The sequence below is a fragment of the Balaenoptera physalus genome (assembly GCF_965194825.1).
Source record: "Balaenoptera physalus genome assembly, chromosome: 9".
In the NCBI taxonomy this organism is placed as follows: Eukaryota; Metazoa; Chordata; class Mammalia; order Artiodactyla; family Balaenopteridae; genus Balaenoptera; species Balaenoptera physalus.
Genome location: NC_138888.1, coordinates 16906190 through 16928953, shown reverse-complemented (window position 1 = coordinate 16928953; position 22764 = coordinate 16906190). Strand labels below are relative to the sequence as shown.

The following is a 22764-nucleotide window of genomic DNA, read 5'->3' as shown; positions in this document are numbered from 1 at the left end:
CGGGCCTCAGTAGTTGTAGCACATGGGCTCTAGAGTGCAGGCTCAGTAGTTGTGGTGCACGGGCTTAGTTGCTCTGCGGCATGTGGGATCTTCCCGGACCAGGGCTCGAACCCATGTCCCCTGCATTGGCTGGCGGATTCTTAACCACTGAGCCACCAGGGAAGCCCCTGGTATGACTTTTATAGTGGGATGGCTGCCCCTTCGCCACTCTGCAGAGTTTTAAACACTCACCTGCCAGTGTTTGAAATAAACTAAACTCTCGGATGAGACTTGTCAAAAGAATCAGCAGATGCATAAAAGAAAGTTATCAAGTTCAATAAGAGACAGAGGAAACTTTGTTGACGATGAAATCTCACTATAATTATGGCATTCCATATCTGACCACTATTAATAAATAAAAACCCTATGAGATTAAGAAAAGTGATCTAAACCAAGACAATAGGGAGTTCCCTTGTGGCCTAGTGGTTACGGGCTTTCACTGCTGCGGCCTGGGTTCAATCCCTGCTTGGGGAAATGAGATCCCTCAAGCCATACGGCACGGCCAAAAAAATAAAAAATAAACCAAGACAATAAGATTAACCTCAGCCAACCTTGATTACTGCTAATCTTTATTTCTCCAGGTAATTATTACTTGGTGTGAATTATATTTATTTTTTACATGCTAATATAAATAATATATATTTTTTACTTGTTAATATATATTGCTTCTAAAATCCTTCAAATTATTTCACATTTGTATATGTCTTATATGTTTAACTAAAATATAATTCTCTCAGATGGTAGGACATGATCTCCTCTTTTAATCCCAGCACCCTTCACAGCCACCTGGCCAACACCCAACCCAACTTTCAGTACATACTTAATAATAGATACAAATGTGGACCAAGCACCAATGTTTGCCTCTTCTCTCTACAACTTCAATATATTTTGAACACCTGCAAAGCATCAGACACTGTGATGGGAATAGCTATGGCAAGATGAGCATCTGTTCCTACTCTGCCTCTACCACACACAAAGAAACCCATCTCCTCCTGTTTTCCATTAATAGTGAGTGATACCCCTATCGGTTCAGTCACCCATACAAGAGACTCTGGAGTCATCCCTGCCTGCTTTCTTTCCCCAACCCCCCACCCATATGCAATCAGTCACCAGCTTAACCTGGAATCCTCCTGAAAGCAGAGCCTGAGGCAAGGGTTTGGATAAAGGGTTTTAGAATTTGGACAGTGATCCCAGGGACTAGGAGTGGGGGACTGGAGAGAGAGGGGAGGAGGGAAGATCAATACAAGGGCGTGTCCTGACATTGTTCACTCCCGTGGAAACCGAGGCTCAAGCCTGCCAGCACTGTGGGAGGACAGGGTAGAATTTGCCCTAGAATGTTTCTGACTGAGGAAAGCAGAAAGCATTTGTCCACTGCTTTCATCGTTTGTTGTCAGGTTCACCTCATGAAGCCTTAACTCCCGGCACTTCTGGGCTGTGCACACATGGGTGCCATGTGGGTTCCTCTGGGTGTAGCACTGGGAACAGAAAGCAAGGTTGCTCTCCGGTTACTTCTGCGTGAATCTCATGGCTGCAGCAATGGCTAGAGTAAAAAGTGGCCAAGAGGACGGGAGGCAGGGCACAAGAGTGTCCAGTCCAGCTGCCAAGACTGTCGCTTCTTCCTCCTTGACGTCTCTCAGATCATTCCCCATCAGGGTCACCAACAAAGCCCTCCTCATGTTCCACCCAGATATCTGCAAAAGCCTCATAGCCGGTCAGTCTGGCTCCAGTTCATCTTCCAACCCACAGTCATAGCACCTAGTGTGCAAATCTGACATTGTCCTTCTCCTGCTTAAAACTCTTCTGTGTCTTTCTGTTCCCTAGGTGTAATGTCAGCTATCGATATTGTTATAATATTATCATAATACTTAGGGTTGTTTGGCCTGAGGCGACCCAGCACTGGAGCATGCAGGCTCTTTGGTGGTGCTAATGGCGGACTCCGGGAGGGCTCACGCCAAGGAGCGCTTCCCAGAACTTCTGCTGCCAGTGTCCTTGTCCTCACGGTGAGCCACAGCCACCCCCCGCCTCTGCAAGATACCCTCCAACACCAGCAGGGAGGCCTGGCTCAGTCTCCTACGGAGTCACTGCTCCTTCCCCCTGCGTCCCGATGCACACACTACCCTGTGTGTGCCCTTCATGAGTGGAGTCTCTGTTTCCCCCAGTCCTGTCGAAGTCCTGCAGTCAAATCCTGCTAGCCTTCAAAGTCTGATTCTCTGGGAATTCCTCCTCCTGTTGCCGGACCCCCAGGCTATTTTTATGATTCCCACAAACCCACCACCAACATTCAGGAAGCCGGAACTTTGTTCTGATGATTTCACCAATTTTGTTAAAAAGTGCCTAGTGAAGAATCCTGAGCAGAGAGCTACTGCAACACAACTTTTACCGCACCCTTTTATCAGGAATGCAAAACCTGTATCAATTTTAAGAGACTTGATCACAGAAGCTATGGAAATCAAGGCTAAAAGACATGAAGAATAGAGCGAGACTTGGAAGAAGAAAATTCGGATGAAGATGAGCTGTATTACCACACCATGGTGAAGACTAGCTCGGAAAGCGTGGGCACCATGAGGCCCACAAGCACGATGAGTGAAGGGGCCCAGGCCGTGATTGAACATAATAGCACAGTGTTAGAGTCTGACTTGGGGACCATGGTTATAAACAGTGAGGATGAGGAAGAAGAAGATGGAACTATGAAAAGAAATGCAACTTCACCACAAGTACAAAGACCATCTTTCACGGATTACTTTGATAAACAGGACTTCAAGAATAAGAGTCATGAAAACTGTAATCAGAATATGCATGAACCCTTCCCTATGTCCAAAAATGTTTTTCCTGATAACTGGAAAGTTCCTCAAGATGGAGACTTTGACTTTGGGCTTCCCGGGTGGCGCAGTGGTTGAGAATCTGCTCCAAAGCAGCGGACACGGGTTCGCTCCCTGGTCCAGGAAGATCCCACATGCTGTGGAGCAACTAAGCCCGTGCGCCACAACTGCTGAGCCCGTGTGCCTAGAGCCCGTGCTTCGCAACAAGAGAAGCCACCACAATGAGAAGCCCGCGCACTGCAACGAAGAGTAGCCCCCGCTCGCTGCAACTAGAGAAAGCCTGCGTACAGCAACGAAGACCCAACACAGCCAAAAATAAACAAATAAATAAATTTATTTTTTAAAAAACATTATCATAATATTTAACCAAAAAGCGTCACAACCGCATGTGAATCTACAATTATCTCAGTAAAAAACTTCAATGAAAAAAAGCATCACAAACCAAGAGAAAAAGGATAGATTAACCAATGAATAGCATAGGAAAAATGCAAGTGAGAATGAGCCAGTTTTGGAAACAGGATGTGAGAAGCGTGGTTTGATTAACACGTATTTATTTAGGAAAGCAGTAAGTCAAGGCTGGCAGGACAGGACCAGATTACTGAGAGTCCTGAAAGCTGCAGAAAGGACTTGAAAATTCATCATAGAAGGCAGGACTCACCAAACATCTTGAGGAAGGAATTAAATGTCAGGATGTGAAATGCTGCTTCTAAGTTGTGTGTTACACTTAGAAAGACCTTCTTCGCTCTGAAGCTATTAAAAAAATTCTCCATGGTGTCTTCCGGGGTTTTTGTTGTAATTCCTATTGTTTAATATAAAATCTTTGATCCATCCTGCTGTCAGGTGTAACATATGAATCCAATCTTTTTTTTCCCAGATGGTTAACAAATTATCTCAACAATGTTTACAGAATAATTTATTTTTTCACACTAAAGTGTCGCCTTTACCATATAATAAATTCTTATTTTTGGAGGGATCAATTTTTTGACTTTTTATATTATTCCATTGATCCGTGTCTTTAGGTATAGTAGAACACTGTTACATATATATATATGTGTGTGTGTGCTCCTGTGTGTAAACTAATATATAATCACATAATATACATTTTATTATATAATAGACAATAATATCATCAATACAATTAATGTACTATACAATAACTATTACATACTAAATATTTTATTATCTGGTAGGCTCTAATCTCTTCTCACTAATCTTTTCCCCTAACTGTTCTAGCTCTTTTGTCTTTGTTGATTTTTCTATAGAAACTTTAAAATCAGCTTGGTCAGCTCTCCCTCCCCCCACATACATCCCCAGAAAACATTAAGCTTTAGATGGACTTGAGAAGCACCGTGGGAGACCTTGAGTGACACCGCATCTCCCACTGTGCTCACTCTTAGCCCTCTGTGATCAGCAGGTTCGCCGGATGAGTGTGATTTCTCCTTTGCTTGTGGAAACTAAGTTGAAGTCAGCAAATAAAACCCCTCACTTGAATTGTTCTGACTTAATATGCATCTGAGACTTTAACTTGGTCACTTCCAGCTGCTCCCCTCATTAAATTCAGATCACTAATATCATACATTAGTATATGCCTTTTACCTTTGTGTGCAAACCCCGGATGTGAAAGCCTGAGTAATTCATCATTTACTTTGAACGGCGGGTTCTGTTTCTGGCCCTTCACAGGTGGGCTCCTCCTGTCGCACAATATTTCTTTCTTTCCATTAATACCTTGGCTCTGCATCTTCATCGGGTTCTCATGTTCAGTCTTCCGTGGGCATCCTGCGAGAGTTTTGTGCAGGCAGTTTCATGCATCTTGCCTATTCTATGTTTGCCCATTCTGATCACTCTGCAATTGAAAACATTTGAATAATATACATACATCATCAATATACCATTACCCTGATTTTTTTTGGAAAGTTCTTCTCCTTCATCCATTCAGTCCAATCTGCACTGAAACCCTTTTTGTTTTGTTTAGAATGTCTCTCGGCGTCGCTCACCCTCTCTCCATTGCCACTGCCATTAGCACTGTCTTTAATGTTTTTCAGCACTGGAACAGCCTCCTAACTAATCTCCTCTGATTCAGCCACTTTCTCGCTCTTTCACCCTGTATAGTGCTGCCAGATTCGTTTTCCAAAGCAGCACTTCATATCCTGTCATTTAATTTCTTGCTCAAGAAGCTTGGTGCGTCCTGCCTTCTGTGATGAATTCTCAAGTCCTTTCTGTGGCTTTCAAGACTCTCAATAATCTGGACCTATCCTGCCAGCATTGACTTACTGCTTTCCCAAATAAATGCTAATTGAACCAAGCTTCTCACATTCTCTCTTGAGAACAGGCTCCTTCCCATATCCATTCTTTTCCTTATGTTGCTACCCTAAGCTGGAAAGTCTTCTTCTCGTTTCTCTCTCCATCCATATCCTATCCATCCTTCAAAATCTCATCACCGTTCTCTCTTGATCCCAACCTCTGGGTCGCTGTTCCTTAGTACCTGACTGCTTAACTTGATCCTCATAATACAGTCTTATGAGATTATTATTATGTTATCGTGATCTCAATTTAATGACTAGCCTGTTGCTCAGGAAGGTTAAGCAACTTGCCCAGAGTTAAGTTACACCCATGAAGTGAGGAAACTAGGATTCAGACTCTGGCAGTCTGGCTTCAGAGGCCATGTCCCTAACCACCATGCTGAACTGCCTCTTTTCATCCTGTGTGACTCTCAGCTTGTTTCCTTAGTCCTTTCTCAGCCTGACTGTCAAGTATTCCATCTGCTGTTGGTCACGTGTCATCTTCCCTGCTTTGTATACATCCCATTTATTGCTTCCCTGGAGCCCATCATGTAGGAAGGACTTAATAGGATTTACTGCATATGCACAGGGAACTTAGCGGCCTTACTCACCAGCATGTCTTCAGCACCTAAAAAAAGTTTTTTTTAAAATAAAAAAAACAGGATCTGACACATAGTAAGTGCTCAAAGATTATTTGTTGAATAAATGACTAAATGAATATTGGATTGATTCACAGTTTGATAAATATATGACCATGTCAGTGTATCCTTCTCAAGTTTCTCCATTCATATAAATGTGCACATCTGTATTTTATGTACAGGTCTCTCAGTTGCCTCTAGGCCATGACTGATGATTAGCTGGATTTTTTTTTCTGGATAAAATGGATGCTTAGTTGTTATCAGCTAAGTTAGTTGTTGCCTCTACGGATCTAAAGGCACTTCCCAGGGCACGGCAGGTCTTGGAGTTCAGCTCTCTATTATAGCTGATGAAATTAAGTTACACCAATTTAATTAGACTAATATTTTACTATCAAAAGCAAAAAGAAACACTTTTGCTAGGTTTAGCTGCCTTAGCAAATAGTACTTTTAAACTTGAGGTCTATAACGCTTGTTTATAAGTAAATAAAATGTTATCGATAATCCAACAAAATTTAATTTTTAGAAGTGTTTCTTCTTTGTGAAAAAGTTCTTCTAACCTGGAGAAGGGCACTATTTGCTTTATACCCTATTCCTGAAGACTACTTTGGTTTCTACTTTTCATCCAGTATCAATTTTAATATTTTGGCTAAAAGATACCTCAAGTAATCCTCTCTAAATGTTATTAGTTGAAGTCAGACTTCTGCAGAGCAAAATCTGTATTTAATTTATTTGCAAAGCCACATTTAACATTGAGAATTTTAAAATTCAGTCAAAATAAATGATTTTACATCAAGGGCTGAATTAACACCAAGTTTTCAAAAGGCTTTTCTTTTGAGAAATTCAAAGCTTCTCATTAAGTCTACAGTCTTCCAAAATTGTGCTGTTCTCCAAGATAGCCTTATTAGTCCCATTTTGCAAATAACAACATTGTGGCAAGAAGCAATTAAATATCTTTACCAGGGTCTATTGGAATGGTGTCATACTGGGTAGGCCCTTGACTTATGATCACACCATCATTGGTAAATTAGAAGAGGCTACAAACAAAGAAGGAAGAAAAAAGATTAGCAAGGAGGAAGGCAAACGTAAGAACAGGATTTGTCATCAGGGCCCTTTTAACACGGGGTCCCAGGGAGTTGAGAAAAGGGAGGAAAAAAAAAAAAACAGACCTTAATTAATCATAGTACTTTTCAAGACAGAAAAGAAGCATAGAGGTTATCTCATCTCATCCACTCATTTAAGGAGTTAGGACTGGAGCGTGAAGGTTGGAAATACCACATGGAGTTGCCCTCATTATGATGGTGTTGACTGTAAAGGCTAAGCTAAATCAGGTATTTATCAGAGAAAGTGAATTTAGAAATAGAATGTCATGAACAAATTTGTGAAATATAGGAAAGTCTGAAAAAGGTGTATGTTAAGTTCTGGAACAAAATTATGAAGCCCGGAAGTGATGGCCATCTCCTAAACTTTTCCAGTCTCTTGCTCACCAGTCTACTTATTATGACGGCCTAGTTCAGTTTCATGCTTGTGCAGAAAAGGAAGACACAGTCATCTCAACATGACCAAATCACCATGGTGGACCCCCTGTCACCACCCCCGCCACACACACACACACACCTACACATGCTCACTCACACCCTCACAGTGACTGAAATTGACAGCTTTTTTTTTTTTTTTTTAATGTTAAACTCTTCTTCCTGGGTTCTTTTCTTTAATTATAAATAAAACTGGTAGGTCTGGCATTTTGTTACCAACATCTTTTAATGAACCTACCCATCCACAAGGTTATGTACATCTTGTGCATAAATGTTTGGACTATTTATATTCTGATATGGTTAATTCATTCTCTCTTTCTTTCAACAAGTACTCAGCACCTACTCTGTAGCCAGTGCTTTGGCAGATACTGAGAATGCAGTACTGAAAAACACAGATGTAGTTCCAGCTTTCATGGAGTGTATAATCTGTCAGGGAAACAGACATTAAACAAGTGACTGGAAGAGGTGATCAGGCTGTGGGAACAGTATGTACGTAAATCAAGAGTCCCAGGTACTACAAAACTTATATGGATGGAGTTTAGAAGGCAGGGCACAGGGGTATGCTGTGCAGATGGAAAGGTGGGCAGGGGCAAATATATCATAAGTATGTGAGGCTTTATTCTGAAAACAATGAAAAGTCTCAGACAGGTCGAATTGTGGTCGGGGAGGGGGGCGTGACATGATAGGATTTGCATTTGAAATCTTGTGCAAGGGGAAGATGCTTGGAGTAGGGCAAGATAAACTATTTTGGTTTGGAATAGAATTGGCATGGTAGAGGACACTGATAGGAATGAAAAGATTAAGACACATGTCTGAAGAAGAATCAGTCATTGCTTCCTGAGTGATTGAATGTGGAGCTGGAGGATGAGGGGAGTTAAGGAAGACCCTGGGTTTCTGGTTGGAGCAATTCGATGGAGGGTACTACTGTAGGTGGGGAATACAGGTACAGAGGGGCAGGAAAGATAAGTTCTGCTTTGGATATGCTGAGTTTCAGATGCTCATGTGAATGGAGATATCCAGCAGTCAGAAGAGAGGGCTGGGCTAAATATATAGAATTGGAAATTATCAGTATCCAGAGAAAGGGTAATTATATATACCTATCTATATATCTACATCTATATCTATATCTATATTCCGTGAGGGGTGAGATCATGTCTGGAGCAATGGCGGCGCTCACTGATTATTTGCTGAAAGTTGTTGAATGGAAGACATTTGGTGAAATCCAGGATGAGGATAAAGAGCCTGTGGGTCACCCATTTTTTAGCACTCTTTGAGGAGTGGGAGACAAAGGAAACAAGCGCATCAGTCCGAAGAAGAGGATAACATAGAGATGTGGCATCACAGAATCAGAGGGAACAAGTTTTGAGAAGGGAGATGGTTCGTCATCGTTGGAAGTGGCTAGGAGGGGCCAGCGAAACAAAACTAGAAAAATGGAGATAGTGATGGAAGTGTTGGTCTGCATTGCCCTGATGAGGTAGGCAGAGGCACCCCTGGGTTGATAGTCATCTTCTCTCCTAAAGAGGATGTTCTCTCTCAGGATCACTTACCAGGGGAAGGAGTAGGTCCTCAAGGGCAACGGAATCCCACATGACTCTTCTTTTTTTTAAAAAAAAATTTATTTATTTATTTATTTATTTTTGGCTGTGTTGGGTCTTCGTTTCTGTGCGAGGGCTTTCTCTAGTTGTGGCAAGCGGGGACCACTCTTCATCGCGGTGCGCGGGCCTCTCACTATCGCGGCCTCTCTTGTTGCGGAGCACAGGCTCCAGACGCGCGGGCTCAGTAGTTGTGGCTCACGGGCCCAGTTGCTCCGCGGCATGTGGGATCTTCCCAGACCAGGGCTCGAACCCGTGTCCCCTGCATTGGCTGGTAGATTCTCAACCACTGCACCACCAGGGAAGCCCTGACTCTTCTTTTTTAAAAATTAAATATTGAGAACTTACTATATGCACAGTCTAAAGTGATTAGCATGCTAAGTTCCTCTGCGAAGCAGAAGCCAAGATGAGATTGGACATGCAGAGATTTATTGGGAGGAATGCTGGTGAGGGAAAAGGGAATTGGAAAAAGACATCATACCTGCTGTAGGTCTGACCCCCGTGAAGAACAGAGAAGGAAGAATTGGGTAGGCAGAAGCTCAAACTACAGTGCAGTTCTAATAAAGTTTTGGCCAAGCCAGTGGGGAATCTTCAAGTCAAAGTCATCCATCGGAGGAGTCCTGCCGCTTGCAGGAATGGGCCTGCTATAACCTCTCTGCCATTCTTTGGCTTAGAGCAGCCCATGGCCTCAGCAGGAATGAGGTGATAGATTCAGAGCAAAGCATCTCGGACCATTGGTCAATTACTCTCCCGACAGCAGGAGAGGTTCATACCTGCCACACATACATTATCTCATGTAATCTTTACAGCATCCCTCTAAGATAAATATTATTATGCCCATTTCACAGATGAGACACTAAGGACTACAGAAGCTATGTAACTTGCTCAAGTTTACACAACTAGTAAGAAGCAGAGCCTGGGTTTTAACCAATGGTGTGCTGGAGCTGGCTTGGACTGGCTCTGAGCAACTGTTAAATTTTCAGGAATTGTGCTATTTAGTTGACATCAAGATGGTGGCTTGAATTTGGCCATGGTAGGCGTATTTGCACCATGGAAATCTGCAAATGCTATAAATCAGGTCTTTGTTTTTTCAGGAAGGGTGGTTGTTACACATTTACCAGCATGCCACTGATTTGAATCCAGGTCATCTGACTCCAGAGTTGCCCCTCCAACTTCTATATTACAGGCAATTCGCTTAACGATTTTCTGATACCAAAAATTCCTTAAGCCACCCTCCTTCCTCCGAATCCCTGTAGCAAGGGTTGTCATGCCCTGTGTTTTGTCCTCCCTGCATTTCATCATCACTGTTGTGCGCCCTGCTCCCTACCTACACAGAAACTTTCTCCAGGATAAGAAGAGAAATTATCTTATACTTCCTTGTATTCCCGCCCCTGCCCACCACCCCACTGCTGAATAAGTATTTACCTTCGAAGGTAACACTGATATATGTACATACCTCTACTGATGATTAGGGATTGGTAATCTATGAAGTTATGTAAAATGTTGGGTCCGGTACAGTTATATCTGTTACCACTCATATGAATTCCTGCATCTTACATTTATAAAGGCAGACACTACTGGAAAGTGTGTTTCAACCTCAAGATGACCTTTGAAGAGGACTGTAACATCCATTACAGCCCAGTGATGTAATTGATATGCTTCCTGCCTACTCCCACCCACAGACCAGAGGATATATTAATTTCCTGCCTGCCTGGCCACTAACAGCTTATTGTGAAATTGTTTATCCTCCCAGCTCTGCACTCTCCAGCCTGGGAAATAAAATTTGCATGCTGCCTGTGTCATGTGCTCCAAAGTCTGAGAGCACAGCATCTGTAGAGAACAACCCAAGAAAGGTTAGGATGAAAAGAAGCCCTGGGACTTTGGCCACTGTAGAAAGTAATGTGCCCTAAGTGTCCCTGAGAGTCAGAAGACTCAGGTTTCAGAGTCACTTCAAACTGCAAAATATGTGAGCTACTAAAAATATTTCTAGTGCACATGAACCAGCTGAGGAAGAAGCTTATGCCAGGAAGCCTGCTTCCAGATGAAAAAGCAGGTCTGTCATGACAGCAACCCTTGCCCGCAAGCAAAGCTCTTTGAAATCTTTTGACATTGCAAAAGAATCTGTAAATCACCACTTCTGCACCACTTCCAAAAACGTTTCTTCCTTTTTAATTTATTTAAAAATACTTTTTAAATAAAAAGTACGAGAGAGGCCCTTTTCTCGGCACTTGGGACCATCAGGGAATGGGACACAAATTGCTATTGCTGTGGAGCTCATGTTCAAGTTTTATTCCTTGCTTCAACCCTCTTCATCTTCATCACGTGTGTATGTGTTCATTTATCAAACGTGTATCATTCAGCCAAACAGGCACTGGGCGTCTGCTCTGGGCCACGTGCAGTGGTAAGGGCTGGGGAAACAAGATAGACTTTGCTCTTAGAAATACAGTCTAAGGGGAGAGGCAGGCACATAGCCCTTGGGTCTTAACACCAGGGCATTATCTACAGGCATCAGTGGACGGCTGTGGAGGTCATGTCCAGGAGGCTTCCTGGAGGAGGTGACACGAGTTGAGTCTTGCTGGATAAGTAGAAGGCAGCCAGGCAGAGAGGGAATAACTTGAAACAGCTTGCTGCACGGGAGGAACTAAAGGCAGCAAAGGTTGCTGGGGCATAAAGGATGAGGCGGGAACAGGAACCCAAGATTGGACAGGTAGGCAGAGCCTGCATCATGATGTCAATTCCCTGGTTAATTTCATTTATTTAAAAATCAGCAACACCCTAAACTTCCTGACGTTCATTTCGGCTGGTGTTCTCCATTGAAAGACAGGCAGGAAGCCAGAGGAGGCCGCCTCTCTGGTCTCTAACCTGCAGGTGTAGACCTGCGAGGTGATGCACTGTCTCATGCTCCCTGCCCCCTCCCAGCCACGCCCCAGCCCTCTGCACTTCAACACTGCAACTCGCCTCTTTCCATTGCCAAATCCACTCTTCACAGGAGACTTCTGCCTGTTTCCAAGGATGCAGCTTGTTTGTTCCTCCTCCACATTGCCCTGCTTCCGGGTAATACATGGTAATTCACTGGCCCGTCAGGCAGCAGCTCAGAGCCTGCACTCTCTCCCACCCACATTCCAACACCCCTTTACCACCAGTGAGTGAGCCAGGAGTGAGCTTTACAGCCACTTCTGCTCTTCTGAAATGGCCCTTCTAGAAATGTAGGATCCTCATCAGTCCTCCATCAGCCAGTAAAAATGGGATAATAGATGTTCAAAGCCTTTGAAAATACAAGAAACACGTAATTTACAGTGTTCTTGTTATCATTTGAGGCCTCTAGACTTCTAAAGAAGCAATTTATGGCATTGTGGGAGCTTCACAGAAGGTGGGGTTCTTTGACCTCAGTAAGTGCCCCCAAATAAAAACCTTGGTTAAAAAGCTTAAAAGGTTCAAAAGGATTTAGGACAGTGAAGGGAGGGAACAACCGAGGTGGAATATTGAAGTCAGAAATTTCAGGGCCTTCCCTCTTTGAAGGAGTAGCTAAGCCACAGCAGAAATCCAACATCTGGGTCTCCATTACTTTTTACAAACTGCATTAGCATTTTACCAATACTGTAGACTGATTTGACGGAGGGCCAGGGCATTAAGGGGAAAAAAAGTAACCCATGAGACCCTTACCAAAATAATGGGTAAACAAAAGTGATTGGACTTTATCCTCGTTCAAATAAACTGAAAACAACTTGGATTGCGTTAATAGAAGCATCTGTTCTAACAACAGCAAATGCAGATTATGTGTCCCCAACTCTGTCCCGTGTCTTTCCAGGTTAACAGATAACTTACTAATTAAGGCAGCCACGTTTACTCTTCCAAAACAGGACCTGTAAAACTGAGACATCAAAGCCCAACCAGGGCCATTGACCATTATCATTTGAGAGGTGAAGGCTCTGTCTAATCTTCACATCTCTTCCTCAAATACAAGAGTTAATAAGTTGCCAGTTCATATGGTAAATAACAAACTTTCCTGAGCTTTTTGGTAATCAGTGAGTTTTTACTTTATTAATTCCACTCTTCTCCATTTGTAATTTAGATGGAGGAACATTTAAGTCAATGGAAATGCAACTAAAGAAACAGGGCCACTTTGTGAAGAAACTTCACATTTAAATATAAAAAAAAAATATGTGTGTAGGGTAATAAAGTTCAAAGACCATTGCTTCCTTTGTTCTTTTTAATATTTTATTTGGAATTTGGCATTAGAGTCAAGACAACCCACAGTAACCAAAATAGACTTTCATATAAAAAATACTAAAAAGGGTTCTACACCAAAATATTTTTCTTTTTATCTATTATATTTTAATTCCTTATATCTTTTATTTTAAAATATTTATATTTGTGTGGCAGATTTATGGTTGCTTTTTTTTTTTATTTCAAGGAATATTTTATTTAAAAGGTTTTCCGCATGTATGAGTTAGCTGTGCATACTGAAAATGTAATTTTAACAGACAAAAATTTTCATATGCTCTGTGCCTTTGAACCAAGGAGTCCATCACAAATGGAAACTACACCCAACAAACTATCTTTAGGTCTGAAACTTAGAGCTAATGTATATATTTACACTAAGAATTTCTCTTCTTCATTGGGCTTTTATCTTTGGGTTTCTTCAGGAACTTCTCATTTGTCTCTTTATTATCCATTTTCCACCAAAACAGAAGATCATACACTTCCATAATCTCAGCCATTTTAAGTTTGGTATTGTCCTCATTTTATAGCTGATCCTTACACAGGTTTAGCAACTGGCCTTTCGTCTTCTGTAGTATAAAGCAGATCATCCTTTTCCAGTTCCTGAGGCCACCCGCACTCCTTTGGCTCCTGGCCTTCTTCCGCCATCTTGAAAGGCAGCGATGTTGCAGCTCTTTGACTCTTCTTCCTTAATCACGTCTCCCTCTGATTATGGTTGCTTTTTATTTTCCTTTTTTTTGCTTAACCGTATATTCTATAATAAACATGGGTTGATTTTATAATAAAAATATTGGAGGAGCAAGCCTAAGCTTTAACACCAAGGAGATCTTTCTTGCATTTGAATTTGAATAGTTAAGCAAATTAGTGCATTAAGATCGAGAAGCCAAAGAAAACATTCAGGGACAAGTTAACTGGATGCTACTTCTCCATTTACCTGTTTGACCTCGTTCACATGACACCGGGGTGTTCTCATGGATAAAATTATAATCCCAGATATACAGACTTTCAGATTCATATTTTCCGTCTTAGCGCACAGAAGCTTCACTTTGGGGATTTTGCAGAAAATTCTTGTGTTTCAGTCATTTGCCTTTTCTCTGTGAAAGCCAGTAGGGAACAGTAGTAGGCGCTGATCATCCCCAGACCCCCAGAGAATAGTGCTAGGAGGCTCTGTATTAATTGATTGAGAAGTTCTTTTAAAGCACCAACTTCTTTCTAAAACAGTTTGGATCAAATAATGAGACCGGCTGTGAACCACCATATTTATAAGAGGTGTAAATTTGAAATCTGCAGTGATGTTCTTTTAGGAGTCTGACCTAGAAGTGGAAAGAGGAGAATGGGCCAAGTTGATTCAGTGGGGCCTGGAACTGATGGTACTTCCTCATTCACTCGAGAAATGCTGGCTGAATATCTGCTCTGGGCCGGGTACCCTTCAAAGCCCTGGGACCGCTCTGAACAACACAAAGTCCCACCTCTCTTGGAGCTGATACCCTAGTGACGCGAGACAAATAGTAAACAAACAGATAGACAAATAATACGCAGTGGTCAGGTGGTGATAACTGTCCATAGATAAAGTCCAGGAGAGTCTATGAACTCCACTAGAGGAAAACTAATACGTCATTATTTTCACTAACTTAGCATTTCCTTCATTTTGGAATATAGGCAACAAGCTATAGCAGTATTCACAATACCTATAATGTCACCAATAGAATTCATATCTATTTTATATCAATTACTCTTACTGGAGATCTCTTTAAGTAACCATTCACACTACCATAATACCTGGATTGATATGGTGGTCGATATTAGACCCACTGAGAAATCTTGTTATTTAATATTTTAACAAGCACATATATTACTTACCCCGACTTTTTAGTATTTTGATAAATAATTCAATATATTTGGTTTTCTTTCTACTATTATATGTTTTATTTTATACATTTAAGCACATTGATCTGAGAAGTGGGTCCTTAGACTCCACCAGACTGCTGAGAGGTCAATAGCAGAAATGCTTTATGCAAACTTCCCTTATCTCCTCACAGAGTTGAAAGGGCTGAAATTGAGTACAACTAATAGTTTTTACTGCTCCTTCAAAGACATTCTTAAGTTAAAAAAATTTTTGAAGTGTGTGCAGTGGTGAAGAGTACCATGATATCTAGTCAAGTCTGGTCCACTGTCTTTTCTTTTTTTAATTAATTAATTAATTTTTGGCTGTGTTGGGTCTTCGTTGATGAACGCGGGCTTTAGTTGCGGCGAGCGGGGGCTACTCTTTGTTGCGGTGCGCAGGCTTCTCATTGAGGTGGCTTCTCTTGTTGTGGAGCATGGGCTGTAGGCGCGTGGGCTTCAGTAGTTGTGGCACGCGGGCTCAGTAGTTGTGGCTCACCAGCTCTAGAGCGCAGGCTCAGTAGTTGTGGCGCATGGGCTTAGTTGCTCCGCGACATGTGTGATCTTCCCGGACCAGGGCTCAAACCTGTGTCCCGTGCATTGGCAGGCGGATTCTTAACCACTGCACCACCAGGGAAACCCCTGGTCCACTGTCTTGATTCATGCTAATGAGCCAACCACTTATCACCACCGTTTTGCACCATCAGTGCCAATGTTGACACCATCAAAAATACAAATAACACCTTAGTATGATTATGAAAATAGTTTTGATCTTGTGGACCCCTAAAAGGGTCTCAAGTCCCACCAGCAATCTGTGGACCACACTTTGAGAGCCACTGTGCTAGATTAAGTGTCAAGTACAGAAATTCTTTTAAGCACTTGAAACCACCAAGGGAACTCTATTTGCATAAAAATATTGTTGGTGGTTGTTGTAGTTTGCTCTCCAACTCTTTGAAATGGAATTTTTAAAATCTTGGTCAAAAATAATCTTCTGTTGACAGTTTTAGCTGGGCCAGTGCTGTAATACAAGTTAGGAAATACATCTTACAGCAGAGACATATGCCTCCTGTCAATATCCAATACGGAGGGTCTTCACCTCCTTCATGTCATGAACCGCTTTAGCAGTCTAGTGAAGCCTACGGACCTCTCAGAATAATGTTTTTAAATGCATAAAATAAAATACTTAGGATTACAAAGAAAACAAATCATATTGAAATACGGTTATAGCCCCAGACCCCTTTGTGAGGGTGGGGGAGTGTCTGTACTCTGTATTCCAAGTTAATAACCACCTGCTTCCCTCAGTCTTTACTGGCAAGGAGAAATAGCTAGGGATATTTGTTTTTTAATGCATTTGTTTCCATGTCAGTTGACATCTTAAATCCCCAAATTCTGACTATCAATGAGATAGATTTAGACCTAACAAGTCCAGAGCAAGAATGTGGAATAAGGAGAATGATTTTCTCCTCCACCTTCTATAAGACTGAGCAGCACATGCCTCCTGCTAAATCCTGACTCTTTCTAAAGGAGAACGGTCATGGGCTGCAGACAGGAAGATCTTGGGCACTGTCTCCCTAATAGTCTAGGACTACCGAGAATTCTCTGATGGGACTTTCTAAAATTTTGGTTACTCTTTTTGAAAAAAAGTAATTGTTTCATATCAATAACTCCCTTCCTTTTCTCTGCTTCTTAAATCAAAGCAGCATCCTTAGGCTTATTGTATTTTGAGAAACTATCTAGCCCTTAGTGCTAAAAGTGAAGAAGCAAAGAATTTACAGTATGGTTACCGAAAGAGTGAAACCAATCATAACCCCCTGGGGAAATTTTCCACTCTTCTGGTGAAAGTTTTGTGGATTATTGAAAACAACTCATTTATCCACTTCCATAGAAGAGAATGTTGGTGCTGATAATTGAAAACAGCTGATAATCCAAAAATCAACTGTATTTAGTCTTGGAATTAATAACGGTATTCTAGCATTATGACCTCCTCTGATTGTGTTTTTCTTGGGCTAATATTGAAATGAATTCTTTTTTTTTTTTTTTTATAAATTTATTTATTTATTTATATTTCTTTTTGGCTGTGTTGGGTCTTCGTTTCTGTGCGAGGGCTTTCTCCAGTTGCGGAGAGCGGGGGCCACTCTTCATCGCGGTGCGCGGGCCTCTCACCGTCAAGGCCTCTGTCTTTGTGGAGCATAGGCTCCAGACGCGCAGGCTCAGTAGTTGTGGCTCACGGGCTTAGTCGCTCCCCGGCATGTGGGATCTTCCTAGACCAGGGCTCGAACCCGTGTCCCCTGCATTGGCAGGCAGATTCTTAACCGCTGCGCCACCAGGGAAGCCCTGAAATGAATTCTTTTTCTTTGACTTAAGGGTGGAGAGGTAAGTTGGTGATTTGAAAATATCCCAAGAATAGGAAGCCAGCCTGCGATTTTAAATTTGCCACAAATAATCCACCAGGTGGCTATTCACCACTTCGTTAGTCAAGGGTTTCACTGTGGTCCTAGTAAGTCTTTTCATGAAGGAAATCATGCTCCCTATAAACCACAGCTCTCCTTCCGGACCCCACTACTAAGCTCTTTTAGTTTTCACCCTGCTTCCCTTGTGTTTCTCACTGCATAGCTTTCCTTCTAGGGGTGAGCTGAACTGTCAAGCCCTTGAATTTCCACGACTACTTTATCCAATGTTGCTGAATCCTTGATAGCCCTTAATCAATGCATTCAGAAACAAAACTGCCTATTCACTCCTATGGTTCTCTCACCCAGTCAATTCTTAGTCACTCATGATTCCAGGGTCTTAAGAAACTGAAATTCCCAGTTCTAAAATAATCTAAAATAATCATTCTGGCTCTTTAGTTTCAATTTCTCTTTATTAAACCTGTTGTGGATTCTTTATGACCTTCTGAGTTGGGACTACGGGGCCACAGAAAGGAGAGGCTGTGAGCCTAAAGAAATCTACAGACATGTTGTTTATGCCCTGGATAACCAGAAGTTGAAAGTGTGACTTTTGTGGTTAGTTTTGGCCTCTTAGGCCAAAACTATTAGACTATTGGATGTGAAAGAAAGAAAAGGGAATTCTAAATCTCTTCAGCTGGGAAGGCAAAATCATCAAAATTCTATGAGGTTAAGACAGTTTCTGTGGCTTTTAGAAACTTGTGTGGCCCAAAGGAGTCATAAATAATTTTTATGGTGTAAAACCCTTGAAGAACGTACTTGGTTTCCCAGGAATTCCTGCCATTCTTACACTCACAAAGTCTCACGTCGGTGGAGAAGCTCTGTTGGAGCCTGATTTGTCTGCTCAGTACTACCTCCAGGAAATACTGAACTGTGTGGGGACTTAGCCTACCCCTGAGGCTTCTTTTAACAGGTGAAATGAACAGATATGAGGTGAGTGATGCATTTCTTTCCAGTCCATAATTCAACTTTGAAGTAAAATCTGCAGTGGTCCTTCTGATCTCTGGCCCAAGTTTTACCAGCATCTTTTCTTTCTGGTGTTACACAGAAAGCAGTCAAGTTAAAATGTATTTCCATGGTTTTATTAAGATCTAGAGTGGGAAAACTGTAGACCCATAAGATCCACCGGCAGTCCACTCAAATGATATCATACTACCACCCCACAGAAAGCCCACAGAGTGGTGACCTATTTTTCTATGTGACTAGGTAGGAGAGAGGGCGGTGGATCTCTCCATAAACCTGACCTCCTGCTTATTTTAAGGGCTTGATCAGCATCTCAACATTAGTCGTGCTAGGACAGAGAATCCTATTGACTCTATGCTTCCAAATAGAATCAGCATAGCCCCCTTTTGCAAAGATTGCTGCCATCTATGTGCTGGGCTGAATGCACAGGGCAGAATTGCCCACAGGGGGCTGGTTAACCAAGATAGCACTTTCAGAGCTCACGGCAGAGCTGCTGGTGGCAGAGGTCCAGCCACATGGCTTTTCTGGGCCTTGGAGACTAGAATCACAAAGCCCCAAAGTCATTATTTCTCTAAGTGGAGCCCACATCTGGAATGTACTTTTTCTAGCAGGGAGTGGGTTAGAGGTCATTTAATGACATTTCAGTCCTCCAGATGTCTACTAAAAAAAAGTATCTGTAATGATATATCTTCATCCACAATATCATTTAAGTATTTTTTGATTAAAATGCACCAGTACTTTCATTCTGGATTTCACTCTGCTGCTGAATTTTTTATGATGTTGTTTATTGAAAAACAGTACTGTCTTCTGAAAGCTTTTACCAGATTCCCATGGTGATTTGCTAGGCATAGCACAATTCAAATTAAATTTCATCATCTTCAAAGGCTACTTTTATGAGCTATAAAAGAGCACCTGCCTGGCCCTGGGTGGGTACCGTCATACAGAGAGGAGACATGAAGCTTTTCTTCCAGAAGTTTAGAGTCTATATAATACTAATAAAGAAAATGTAGAGTGAAGATTATGCCATTTTTGTGTTCGTGGTATACTTCACATATCGGAACTTTTGGTGACACACTTGAAGCAATTAAAAGATTCAAAGCAACACCATTATAATAAAGTCACTGCTACAATATATTAATATCTTGCAGCGTCTGTAAGAATCCTCAGGAATCACACTGTTTGAGGTCTGGCTTAAACTGTGCTTTGGCCCTATGCCTCTGACATCTTCAGGAAGCAGAAATGATCACATTTCAATAAACATGTGACCTTGCTTTGGCATGGACTTGACATTTTACCAAGCTTCTTTCCTCTGACTCAGCAAGGTGCACTCCCCATATCCATCACACATTTCTGCACTCAGTATTCTTTCCAATAGAACTCCCTGAAGGAAAAAAATCATGAACAGCTCATACAGGACCCCCAAGCGAGATGGTATAGAGATTTCACTCTCGCTTGGCCCGAAACACATAGCAATATGACAGATAGAATATTTAAAAAGGAAATCCAAAGAGTGTCCCCATGCCTGGAACAATACCAGAGTGATGAGCCGTGGTGAAATCACAGGCCAGCTGAGCTCTGGTCCAGAATGGGGGGCGGCGGCAGCCAGGCACTGGGCTCCCTGTCAAGGTTGGGGACAGCACCAGGCTCAGCGCTTTCAGGGCCTGAGGTGGGGCGCCACACCTCCCTCACAGTCAAGCAAAGAAAGCCAAACAAAACGACTGCTGACCCGTCACTGGGACTATGGCTTTTAAAGGGTAGACCTAGAGAGGTGGTAGAACAAAGCCACAGCCTATGAACAGAATAAACAAAGTTAAATTTACACTCAAATATTTTAGAGTAAAACTGCAGGATATCAAGGAAAAGGAAGAAAAACAGATGACCAGCGAAGGAAGCAATAATTAGGCTGATAGCAGATTTCCCATCAGCAACAGTAGATACCAGATGACAGCAGAGTAATATCTTCAGAGTGCTGAGGGAAAAATAACTATCAACCTAGGATTTTATATCCAGCTACACAATCACTCTATAGACTTTTTCAGACATAGAAAGAGTTAACCATTTAACGACTTCACTAAAAGGATCATTAAAAGATGGATTATGAGGAGAAGTAAGGAAGGTGCAGGACACAAGATGCAACAGTGAATATAGCCATTGATTAACACATGTTGGTAAAATGACTTAAATACTGAGTGCTAAGAGTTTTTTGTGTTAAAAAAGGATTAGACTTAGACAACATTGATAAGGTGGGATGGGCAGTGTTTAATGGATAATTAAATGTGCTAAGATCTTTCCAGATTCAGGAGAAATATAGAAAAACCAAATTACTTCAGACTTTACTAGAAAAAAATTAATTAAGTTTGAATGTTAAACATTTTTATTTTTTTATTTTTTTAAAAATTAATTAGCTAATTAATTTATTTATTTTAATTAATTAATTTATTTTTGGCTGCCTTGGGTCTTCGTTGCTGTGCGTGGGCTTTCTCTAGTTGCAGCGAGCGGGGGCTACTCTTTGTTGCTGTGCGCGGGCTTCTCATTGCGGTGGCTTCTCTTGTTGCGGAGCACGGCTCTAGGCGGGTGGGCTTCAGTAGTTGTGGCATGTGGGCTTCAGTAGTTGTGGCTCGTGAGCTCTAGAGCACAGGCTCAGTAGTTGTGGCACGTGGGCTTAGTTGCTCCGCGGCATGTGGGATCTTCCCGGACCAGGGCTCGAACCCGTGTCCCCTTCATTGGCAGGCAGATTCTTAACCACTGTGCCACCAGGGAAACCCAAATGTTAAACACTTTTAAATGACTCTTCCATCAACTCACCTTTCTGACCATTCATTTATGAATGATTTCTTAAAATTCTGCACCTCTCCTCAGTACTTCTCAAGTAATGAGAGTATTTTAAGCTGCATTGTTATCGTTTGTATTTTTAAGCTGTCAGAACCACATATCTGGGGGAAAAAAATCTTAGAATGTTAAAAAGTTTAAGGGTAATCGTGAAAATAGTAGAAAGAAAATCTTTAGATTCTAAAGCAGAAGAAGAAAGGCAGGTGGTATTATTAAAAACTTTAAAAACCAACAGAAAAGAAAAAAAAAGCAAAGAAAAAGAATAGCAAACAAAACACAAAGAAAGATGCAAAAATAAATCCAAATATATCAATAATCATAATAGAGGTAAATGATTACATTCATCTATTAAACAGGGAGAGGGAGTCATCTGTTGAAAATAGAGACTGGAAGTAAAGGGATGAGAAAAGGTCACCATTTAAATGCTAAAAAAAGTTTATAAGACAAATTTAATATAAGGTAAGAGCATTAATAAAAAGGGACACCACATGCAAATAAAGGGAACCACTACCAAGAATATATTCTATATAAATGTTAGTAAAGTTACATTTTGTAAACTACAAGTAAAGGGAGACAGGCACAATTATTTGTCAGCTACTTGAGGCCAGGGTGCTTACCATGATGCCTTACGTACAGTAGATGCCTTAATTCATAAGATAATTAAAGAACCTTGGCATTGGTTTGTTGAAGATTTCAGCTTGAATTATTTAAACAGAACAAGCAACCGATTTTGAGCTACCCCAAGTTAAGAATCTCTGAACTCAGATTGCATTTGACCATATTGTGGCATCATAGATGTAAACTTTATGAGAAAATTCTAGTCGGAAGTTTAAAATTAGAATCCCAGGTGAAGTTTATCTTGTGTTTCATTTCTAATCAAGAGCACTAAAGGACTGATAGCCCTCCTCTACCTCTGTTTCCTGAGTCTCCCTTCAGCTAGTCACTGAATTCAGTTCTCATAATTTATGATTCCATAAAATTTATGCCTGAAATTTTTTGTCAAGATGGACTTTCATAAAGTGTCCCACCTGTATAAAATTTAGGGTATCCAGTGGTTTCTTAAGTAACTCCCACTGGAGCTAGCCTCCGCTTAAAGGTATTCTTTGTGCAGATATTCCAGACATTATATGTAGAAGGAAGGGACATGATCGTTAGCCAAAAAAACTATAATTATGAAAAGGAGTGACTGATAATGTATTCCACTTTTACTTTTGAAAATGTTTGTACAAAACTGGGTTGGGCCCCGTGGTTTTACACTAGAATCTGTAGACATTTATTTGCCTAATAAAATAACTGCACCATCTGGCAGAATTCTGCATACTTGGCAGCCCTTCCTGCCCAGGAGCCTGGAACAGCATTGGCCCAGCAGGTGTGGCTTTCAAAACGTTCAGAGAGTTGAATTCGGGAAGTCTGCCCAGCACCCCACCTGTGTACAGTGTGCCTTCCTGAAGGCCATGTTCGTGCCCAGCTTGTCATAGGTTCAAAGGGCCTCTATTCATTCACAATTGATGATGAAAACTAAAATAA

At 41.5% G+C, this 22764-nt stretch overlaps 1 protein-coding gene and 1 pseudogene across 6 annotated transcripts in view; both read left to right on the top strand.

The window, feature by feature from the left end:
• The window catches only part of UST (uronyl 2-sulfotransferase), a 384091-nt gene that overhangs the window by 195585 nt on the left and 165742 nt on the right, over positions 1–22764 (top strand). The gene's annotated exons all lie outside the window — the stretch shown is intronic.
• The window catches only part of LOC309666855 (serine/threonine-protein kinase 3 pseudogene), a 35631-nt pseudogene extending 12867 nt beyond the window's left edge, over positions 1–22764 (top strand). The window contains exon 1 of the transcript in view: positions 1–22764. This exon is cut by the window's left edge and continues 12867 nt beyond it. The product of the transcript in view is annotated as a serine/threonine-protein kinase 3 pseudogene (transcript).